This window comes from Macrobrachium nipponense, chromosome 37, assembly GCF_015104395.2.
Source record: "Macrobrachium nipponense isolate FS-2020 chromosome 37, ASM1510439v2, whole genome shotgun sequence".
Lineage (NCBI taxonomy): Eukaryota > Metazoa > Arthropoda > Malacostraca > Decapoda > Palaemonidae > Macrobrachium > Macrobrachium nipponense.
Window position 1 is genome coordinate 19,002,025 of NC_061097.1, and position 10,000 is coordinate 19,012,024.

Here is a 10,000-nt window from a genome sequence, read left to right on the forward strand (position 1 = left end):
ATACAGGTAATGGGCTGAGGTAGGGAGGTAGGGAACCCATGTCTTACCAAGAAAAGGGGAGAGGGGGACGGGGTTGGCGGTCCATTGCAGTCTCATAAACATTTTCAGTTGATAGCCCCACCGCCCTTTTTTCCCCCCCACTAGTAGAGGGTCTCTAAGGGCACATGACTCCCGAGGGAAGTGGGCGCCAAAAAGGTTAGGTTATGCCGCATCGGACGCCACATTTAGGGAGTAACATTTGATGTGGTCAATGAAAGAGGTTGTGTTCCTCATGCGTTGTAGTTTATTGTTCTGTTATAAGGGTTATGTTGCGTGGGTGTCGGGGAAATGAGGGAAGGGCAAAGGGTGACCAGTATTTCATGAAAACGAGGCTAAAAGTACACAGCTAATTCAGTCTACAGTGAGTGGGACGTAATAAAAATCTAAATTTATTTTAAAACGAAGGAATGATGCCTACGCTTTCCCTTTCATCTAATTAGATGATGACTTGGGTATATCATACATGAGTAGTAACCAATTACTGTGGTTACCTTTGATATGAGGGACCGATTATCTCTCTCTCTCTCTCTCTCTCTCTCTGTCACACACACACATACACACATTTAACAGAGTGGTGAATTAGATCACACATAACTAGCAATCAGTTGCTACTTTTCCCATTAAGATAAATACCTCTCTCTCTCTCTCTCTCTCTCTCTCTCTCTCTCACACACACACACACACACACACACATTTAGTAGAGTGGTGAATTAGATCCATTACAAATTTCTAGCAATCAGTTGCTACATTTCCCATTAAGATAAATACCGTCCTCCTCCCCCCCCCACCCCCACCCCTCTCTCTCTCTCTCTCTCTCTCTCTCTCTCAAACACACAAACACACAAACACACACACACATTTAACAGAATGGTGAATTAGATTGCACATTACTAGCAATCAGGTGCTACTTTTCCCATTAAAGATATTAACAGCAACCATCTCAACCAAACCCACTGTTACCCTCTTCTCTCTCCTCTCTCTTCCTCTCTCTCAAAATTTCTCTCTCTCTCCTCTCTCCTCTCTCTCTCTCTGTCTGTCCATAGGTAGTGCAGTGGCTCGCTCAGTTCACAAGTTGGGGGACCATCATTTTAGGTTAGTATTCTGGAGAGAGGGAGCGATATTGGCGCGCGCCCTACAATCCACTTTACATTGGCTGACTAAAAACAATAAACTACGCACCTAGATATTAGTCCCCTTTTGTGGGTCAAATCTGGGATGGGCAGAAAGAGCGACGAAAAGGAAAAAAAAAACGGTATATATGATTAAAATGGCCTGGGCGAAACCATTCATAAGATATTCATCAGATGCTCTTAGTTGAATGGCCGTACTAGTGACCCACTTACGGTGAGACTGCTGCACCGTTCCTAAGCAATAACGTCAAATACAAACTTCGCGGCGGAAGTTTTGCCACGGGACCCGCGTACCTACAGTAGACCGCCGTCGCTCCTGTGTGTGTCGGATGCGTTTGTGAGCTGGATTTCATTCTAAATTGGCTGATTCTCTTTAGTGAGAGGTGGTTTATTTTGGACTAATGAGACGATACTCTGAGTAGGATTGTAGTTTATTTTGGACTAATGAAAAGATACGTGGAGTAGGATTGGTGTTTTGATTTTATTTAAAGGAAAGACGGTTATACGGTGAAGAGTGACTTTAAACAAAACTGAGCATAACAGTGACAACAATTAATGACCGTAGAGTCAATTATTAAACTGCGACAGACGTCGCGACATTTTTATCAATGATTGAAGATATACGTAGAAATTAAATAAGTTCCTGAACGTTCCCGCAAATGTTTTATCAGCACAGATCATAAATGTCATTTCAATTCTATCGTTACTAACGTGCTCAAGCCCATATTCGGAAGAACAAGAGACCAAACATAAGAAAACTGAACAGCGACAGAAAAAAAGCAAGCAAATATGAAGCGAAGAGGAAACGGAACGAAATCGACCGAGATCTTCTTCTTCTTGAGGGAAACTTCGGTGAACATGAATCCCGACAACGCGAATCACAGTCGAGCGCGCGAGAGCGCTAATCGCTTTCTTGTGAGCAATCTAGCGCTGGCTCTCAGATCGTCTGTAATTAGAGAAATTACCAGGGGGTTTGCAAATCCCGGTGGGACCTTGAATGTGGTATATTATGTAAGGAAATACCGTTATTGCTTGCAAGCAGTAACATTACAGAAAGCAAGACCAAAATGACAGTCTGAATGAAAGTGTTCTCGTCCAGATTTTTCGACAATAGAGATGTGGCGTTTAATTTTTTGTAGAGGAATTAAAGAGAAAGTACAGAAAATGCCGAACAGTATAACATTTTGGAAATGCGTTTGAAGAGTAGAAAGGGAATGAATTTTTAAACTAAAGTCCAACGATTTTACAAATGTGTTTTGAAAGTAAGTTTTACTAAAGGATGTCTGTGAAGAAACCCAATTTCAACGTTTTTATCAAAAAGGATTTTCGAAAATAAATAGCAAAAGGAGACTGAAAATGAAATCAAATGTAGTATCGGTAATGTGACCATTTTTGAAATATTTTGAAAGTTTCAAAAGTTCTTAGAAAATTCCAAAAATTTAAAGCAAATTCCAAAGATTTAGAGCGTGAGACAATTTCATAAGATATTAAATAAATACCAAGCGATGTACATTATCACTATTCCAGTGCAGGAGTTTTATCAAAACTATCTCTTTAAAAAAAAAAAAAAACAATGAAGAAAATGTCCCTTTCCGATGGTGGCTTATTTCCTTCCTCTGTCGGCTATGGAATTCTTTTCCTGTTTGATTTAATTTTGTCTTATAAACTTCTCTCTATGAAGTGGCGTGTCTTTAATTCCCTTGTGGTTACAACCCACTAATTATTTTCTATCCCCGTCTAGCCTGGGCAAGAAAAACAAACCAGGTTACCACAGGTCCGTCGGCCTCTTTGTGAAAACCAAACTTTAAAAGAAAATAAAAACTTTCATATGAAAAACAACGAAAGATTTTGAGAAAATTCATTGGTCTGATGGATGACGTTTTCGTAAACTGACTTGAATCATTGGTTTGATGGACGATTTATTTTCTTTCGAAAACTGAAATCGTAAAAAGAAACAATTTAGCCTGACCCGACTGACCTAGCTTTACTTCCTGTGACGATGGCAGCAGTGGCAGCCGCTCTCCATAACCCGGAAGTCGACTTTTTTGGGTCAGTTTATTTGCAACGGAGTTTTTAAGTTTATTATAATATATATATATATATATATATATATATATATATATATACATATATATATATATATATATATATATATATATATAAATACTATATACACATTATTTGTACTCAGTTTCCATTATGCTTAAGAAAAACACATTAGATGCGCGTGACTTCATATATAAGCGAATACCGCAGACAAATGATAGTCAGAAAGACGGTACCAAGCGCTTTCTGCCTATCTCAGGTACTGTCGAGGCAATGCTGCGTAAAGGCAAAGCGCTTGGTACTGTCTTTCTGCCTATCATTTTCCTGTAACCTGTATTATTAATATTATTCGCGCACACACACACACACACACACACACACACACACACACACATATATATATATATATATATAATATATATATATATATATATATATATATATATATATATATATACATATGCGGTGTAGTAAGTCATGTATACATGCTCTTGTATATTGTTATTTTTAATTTGATTACTATGTTTTTGTTCGCGATCTTTCTCTCTTATCTACATGCACACATACATTCTTATACACACATATATAATATGTATATTTGTATATTTATATATATATATATATATATATATATATATATATATATTGCGTGTGTGTGTGTGTGTGTGTGTGTGTGTATGTGTGCACCCGACACAAACTCACTCTCTCTCTACCCACAGGTCACCACCACTGCATATTGGAGACAATTGCCTCCCTAAATCGCTTAATTCCGTCATAATTCCCCAAAACAACCTCTAATAACCGAAGGTGAAGGCCAAGGGGCCGAGGGGAGGAATACTCTTCACTGTTGTGTCAGGAGAAAGTGAAAGGTGTAGTAAGGGTTATGAAAATGACGGATGAATGTGATAAATTAGTATGATGAATTTCCCGTCTACATTTGTCGATATTACTTGATTAATGTTCGATGGTGAGGTTTAGGGATGCCTAAGAAAGTGTGGCTACGGAAGAGTGATTCGATCATTTGAAGGCTTTTCTCACAAGTTCTAAGTTGTAATTGTTAGAAATTTCTAGTAAGGAATATTGCAATATATAATATATATATATATATATATATATATATAGTGTGTGTGTGTGTGTGTGTGTGTGTGTATGTATGTATACATACACACACACACGCACATATATAATATATAAATAGTTTGCAGTTCCTTTTAGCCATCTACCCACTCACCTTTATTAACACACACATAATATATATATAGATATATATATATATATATATATATATATATATATATATATATATATATATATATCTGTGTTTGTGTTAATATAGGTAGGGTGTTAGGTAGATAAAAGGAATGCAGACTTTGTAAGTGTTTCCACGTATTAAGTTTATAAAGGCGAATGTAATTATCAGATTATGAAGGCGCTAATAAGTGAGCCTCCAAGGTGGAACAATGAATGTTAAAATTTACATGTGGATGAATGAATCGTTGTATGGTTAATGAATGTTAATGGTAATAGGAGGGTGAAGGAGGTGAAATCCTTGTTTATGTGAAATAGAAGGTATGATAAAATGGTGAGAAGAGTAGTGACAATGGTTTAATGGAATGACTGCTGTGCCAACTCTCCAATATGGAAGTGAAGTGTGGATGATGAATGCAAATGAAAGAACAAGGTAGAGGCTGTTGTGACGAGTTATTTATTTAATGTTAACGGAGTAATAAAAAAAAAGCGTGGGAAATTAAGTGGCGACATAAAGTAGTAAGATTGTCATTACAGACAGACAGGAGGATCATATTATTTTAAGATGGTATGTACATGTGGTGAGAATAGTGAGTTGGTGAAGAGTGCATAATTCTGAATTGTTGGGAAGAATGATTAGAAGACGTACAATGGGGTAGGAAGAGGTATTGGAACAGTAATGCAAGCTAGAAAAGTTCATTCTAGAGTTTGTGCGAGTTTTTGACACATGATATGAATGTGTATGAAGCAGTTAGTGTTTCTCCTTCCTGGGTTCATCACCGATTTCGCAATTAAAGGATTAAGTAGGTAGTATCTGTTGCCCTATGATTTATCTTTAGCCACTTTGGTAAGGGCGTCAGTGTGATGATGTTTGTGGGGTGGATATATTTCACCAATAGCCCAGTTCTCCCAGAGGAAAACAAGTTAGCCTGGTGCAGACAACTTCCATGGAATCAGCCGCTAATTATGCCTAGACGTAGACTGTTCCATACATCTCACATTCTGGATTAAAGCCTAACTGTCCCGTTGCCCCTTTCTCTCTAACTGAACTTTCACGGTCTCACTCGCCTCCTTCATCCCAGCACTTATGAATTTATTTTAATAATTAAAACTTCAGCTCTCCATTCTTTCGATATGACAAAACAACCTCAAAGTACTGTAAAGGACTTGTCACGACTTCATTACGACATTACAGTACATTGCTCGACTTGAACCGTTCTTTACTCTACGCTACACATGCTAAAAATAGGTATGTTGATCACCCACCCTCCAATCATCAGACATACCAAGTTGCATCCCTCTAGCCTCAGTAGTTTCTGTTTTTATCTAAGGTTAAGTTTAGCTATGATCATACGTCTGGTAACGCAACAACTCAGGCCACCACAGCCGGCTGAGAATTTCATGGGCCGTGGGTAAGAGTTTCATACAGCATTATACGCTGTGTAGAAAACTCGATTGCACCGAAGTTACTTCGGCACATTTTGTAATTGTTTTTATCACGGCGACAATGATTTTCATTGCGGGGTGGATTAGAAATGAGTTTCCCCGGACCATTTAATATCAAAGTGCTTGAAATGCTTGACAGTTATTTCTTTACGCCTTTACTCCTTATTAAGTTTAAAAGTATATCTTAGTTTAACCAGACCACCGTGCTGATCAACAGCTCTCCTAGGGCTAGCTTGGAGGATTAGATTTTTATTTACGTGGCTAGGAGCCAATTGGTTACTTAGCGACGGGACCTACAGCTTATTGTGGTATCCGAACCACATTATATCGAGAAATGAATTTCTAGACACCAGAAATAAATTCCTCTGGTTCCTCACTGCCAATAGTGGGAAGCGAACTCGGGCTACCTGATTGATGAGAGAGTATGCAACCGACTCGTCCACTGAGGAACTTTTTTTAATATATATATATTTGTATATGTATATATATACATATACATATGTATATATATATATATATATATATATATATATATATATATATATATATCTATATATATATATATATATATATATATATATATATATATATATATATATATATATAATATATCAAGATATATATAGATATATATTATATATATATATATATACTATATATATATATATATATATATATATATATATAATATATATATATATATTATATATATATATATATATATAGTGGGAAGCGAAACTCGGGCTACCAGATTGATGAGAGAGTATGCAACGCACTCGTACACTGAGGAACTTTTAATATATATATATAATATATATATATATATATATAAATTTATATATATATAATAAATATAATATATATTATTATATATATATTATACTTATATCTATATATATATATATTCTTATATATATATATATATATTAAATATATTATATTATTATAATATATTAATATATTATATATATATTTATATATTTTATAATATATTATTAATATATACATATAATATATATATATATATATATATATATATATATATAATATATCTATATATATATAGATATATATTATATATATATATATTATATATAAATATAATATATATATATATCTATATATATATATATATATATATATATATATATATATATATATATATATATATATATATATATTTATTATACTTATATATATATATAGTATATACAAGAAATTTATTTTTACCGAACGCAAAACAGACATCATAGGAAACTATCTCATTTAGATATTATTTTACCCAAGTTCTGTAAAGAGCATAAGACTGTTTTAAACTTTTACAATTATGTGCTTTCCAAAAGTGAAAAGTTTCTCCTGCCTCTTGAGTTGGATTTCTGTCTCCCAAAAAGTTAAACTATTTTTATCCTGACTTTGTTGTTGTTCTCAACACCTGTTATTGTTTACTTTTCGTTTCTGCTTTTAGTTTTACTCTAGACTTTGCTCTGGCAGGTTAGCTTCTCTCTTCCTTTAGTTATTTATTTATCATTAATCTTTTTTAAATAAATCTTTGGTGAATAAATCTTACTTAAGTGTAGTTTAATGCTCAATTTTATTATGATTTTTTAATGTAACTTGTGTTCTAATGTAATTTATTGTGTGTTTTAGGTATGGTTTCCTGTTAAGTTGACTTATAGATAACCATTATTATTAATTCCATAATTTTTTTAAAGTTTTTAAGAAATTATTTTATTTATATCTATGGTAGAATTTCTCGAGAATGCAATAATGTATTGCGAAACGTCGGAATAAATATGTCGTATTGTCAAATTCCTGGTGTGTTCCTGCCTGTCTTCAACCACTTATATATTATATATATATATATATATATATATATATATATATATATATATATATATAGAGAGAGAGAGAGAGAGAGAGAGAGAGAGAGAGAGAGAGAGAGAGAGAGAGAGAGGAGTTCCATTCTAGATAAATAATTGTCATTCTCATTTCTTCCCCCCAGCCGTTACGGTGACCCAGGGTCGACTACAATCCAGTCCTACCGTCCGCCGACGACTTTTCCTCTGAACACTCAGTATGAACAGGTTCCAAATGACATAAATACCAATTACGGCACTAATTACTTACCCTACGATAGCTACAGAAGGCAGACGCCCTCCTACGCGTACAAACGCGTAAGTATATTAGGTTTAGGATCAGAAATAATTGTAATCTTTTCGATATTATTATTATTATTATTATTATTATTATTTTTTATTATTATTATTATTATTATTATTATTATCATTATTATTATTATTATCATCATTATTATTATGGAACAAGCCTAAAAGACTTATGTTCACGAATCAATCTTCCACCATACCGAAGAAGAAAATAATAGGCAAATGTAAATGAATTACGATAAAGAAAGGAAAGTAGATAACTATTTGTTAATTTTTGTACTCTTTATCGGCAGTTTTCCACGTTTTTATTCTTGCCAGCCAGGTTTTTGTCTTATTCCAAACGACTACTACTTGCACTATCTTTAATAATAATAATAATAATAATAATAATAATAATAATAATAATAATAATAATAATAATAATAATAATAATAATAACGAGAGCAACAAGTTTTTATTATATCATGAGTTGATAATCCAAGTTCATAATTTGTTCAGAATGCAAACTTATAACTTATTCGTCTCACAGTCTGAATCTCTCTCTCTCTCTCTCTCTCTCTCTCTCTCTCTCTCTCTCTCTCTCTCTCTCTCTCGTTAAGGCAAAAACGGGTAAATTCCCTCTAGTTACCCATAAAAACTGACCAAAACGGACTTTCAACATAAAATTAATATATCTATGACTGTTTATGATGGGAATCTTTCAGATTTTATAATATTCGTAGAAAATTTACGATTTTTAAGAGTAAAGGTCTTGTACCTACCTACCCCTCCAGTTAGGCCTATAATGAATATCTCTGGGTCCTTCTTAACCTTGTTTGAAGATTCTTGTAACTAATAAATACATGTAGTAATATGATAAAATTTTGAGCTTGTCGTATCTGGAAAATGTAATTACGAAAAAAATTGACAGTTTTCTGCCAGTTAGGCGTGTTACCTGAAAGTAAAGACTAAATAAAATAGAGTGGAAAATGTCAACAAACAAAATATATTCCCGCCCACGAAAGGTTATAGTTACAGAAATGTTAACATTAACGAGGTTTCCCGTAAAATACAAAGAGCTAAGTTTTCTTTGAAAAGAGTATTGAAACAGAAAACGACATTTTAAGGCTAACATCTGAAAATATTTTCATCTCTATGGCGATTTTTATTTAACCCATCCTATTTGTTTGGTTTTGATTATGGGACTTTGAAAATTCCATTACTCTTAAGACCAATTAGTAGACCAAATAGTCATCGCTAATATGTGATAGAGTTCTTGTTCATATTTCTTTTCTCTTATTTCTCATTATATAACTGGACATATTATTCCATTTTATCGCTCATTGATTTAATCTTATGGGAAAGCATTTAAATAAGCAATGTTTGCATCTATTCACTTTTTGTAACCCTTATATATTTCAAATAAACACATCCATACTGTTTATGCACTATATTTGAAATAAATGATATATCGAAAAATATAACCACAAGCTCATCATCTTAGTTGAATAAACATATGTATATATATATATATATATATATATATATATATATATATATATATTATATATATATATATAATATAAAGGTTTTTTTGCCACGAAGGAAAAAAATGAAAAAGCATGATAGCCGAGTACTTTCGGTCCTATTTCAGACCCTTTACTGAGGCAAACTGATTTTACAAAGAACACCATAGTCAAAAGAAGGCTTAATATACAAACTGACACTACCAGATTAGCCATAAGGGCGATTTTTACTCTACAGAGAGGAGGAGTCCCCCAGAGGCTAGCCACACCTTGAAGGATACCCGCAGTAAACAAGTGATTCTTCCAGAAAATAGTACATTTGAAAACAACACGGGAGCAAGAAATAGAATACATAAAAAAGATAAGGAACGATCTCTGCTACCCACCTCATTTAATTGATTTATGTTATCAAAAAGCTCAT

The 10,000-nt window shown here is 33.5% G+C and overlaps 1 long non-coding RNA gene across 1 annotated transcript in view; it reads left to right on the forward strand.

The window, feature by feature from the left end:
* The window catches only part of LOC135208932 (uncharacterized), a 168,018-nt gene extending 159,945 nt beyond the window's left edge, over nucleotides 1-8,073 (forward strand). Inside the window, exon 3 of the long non-coding RNA XR_010313245.1 lies at nucleotides 7,912-8,073. This is a non-coding gene — a long non-coding RNA (uncharacterized LOC135208932). The remainder of the gene's footprint in view (nucleotides 1-7,911) is intronic.
* Nucleotides 8,074-10,000: the final 1,927 nt, after the last annotated feature.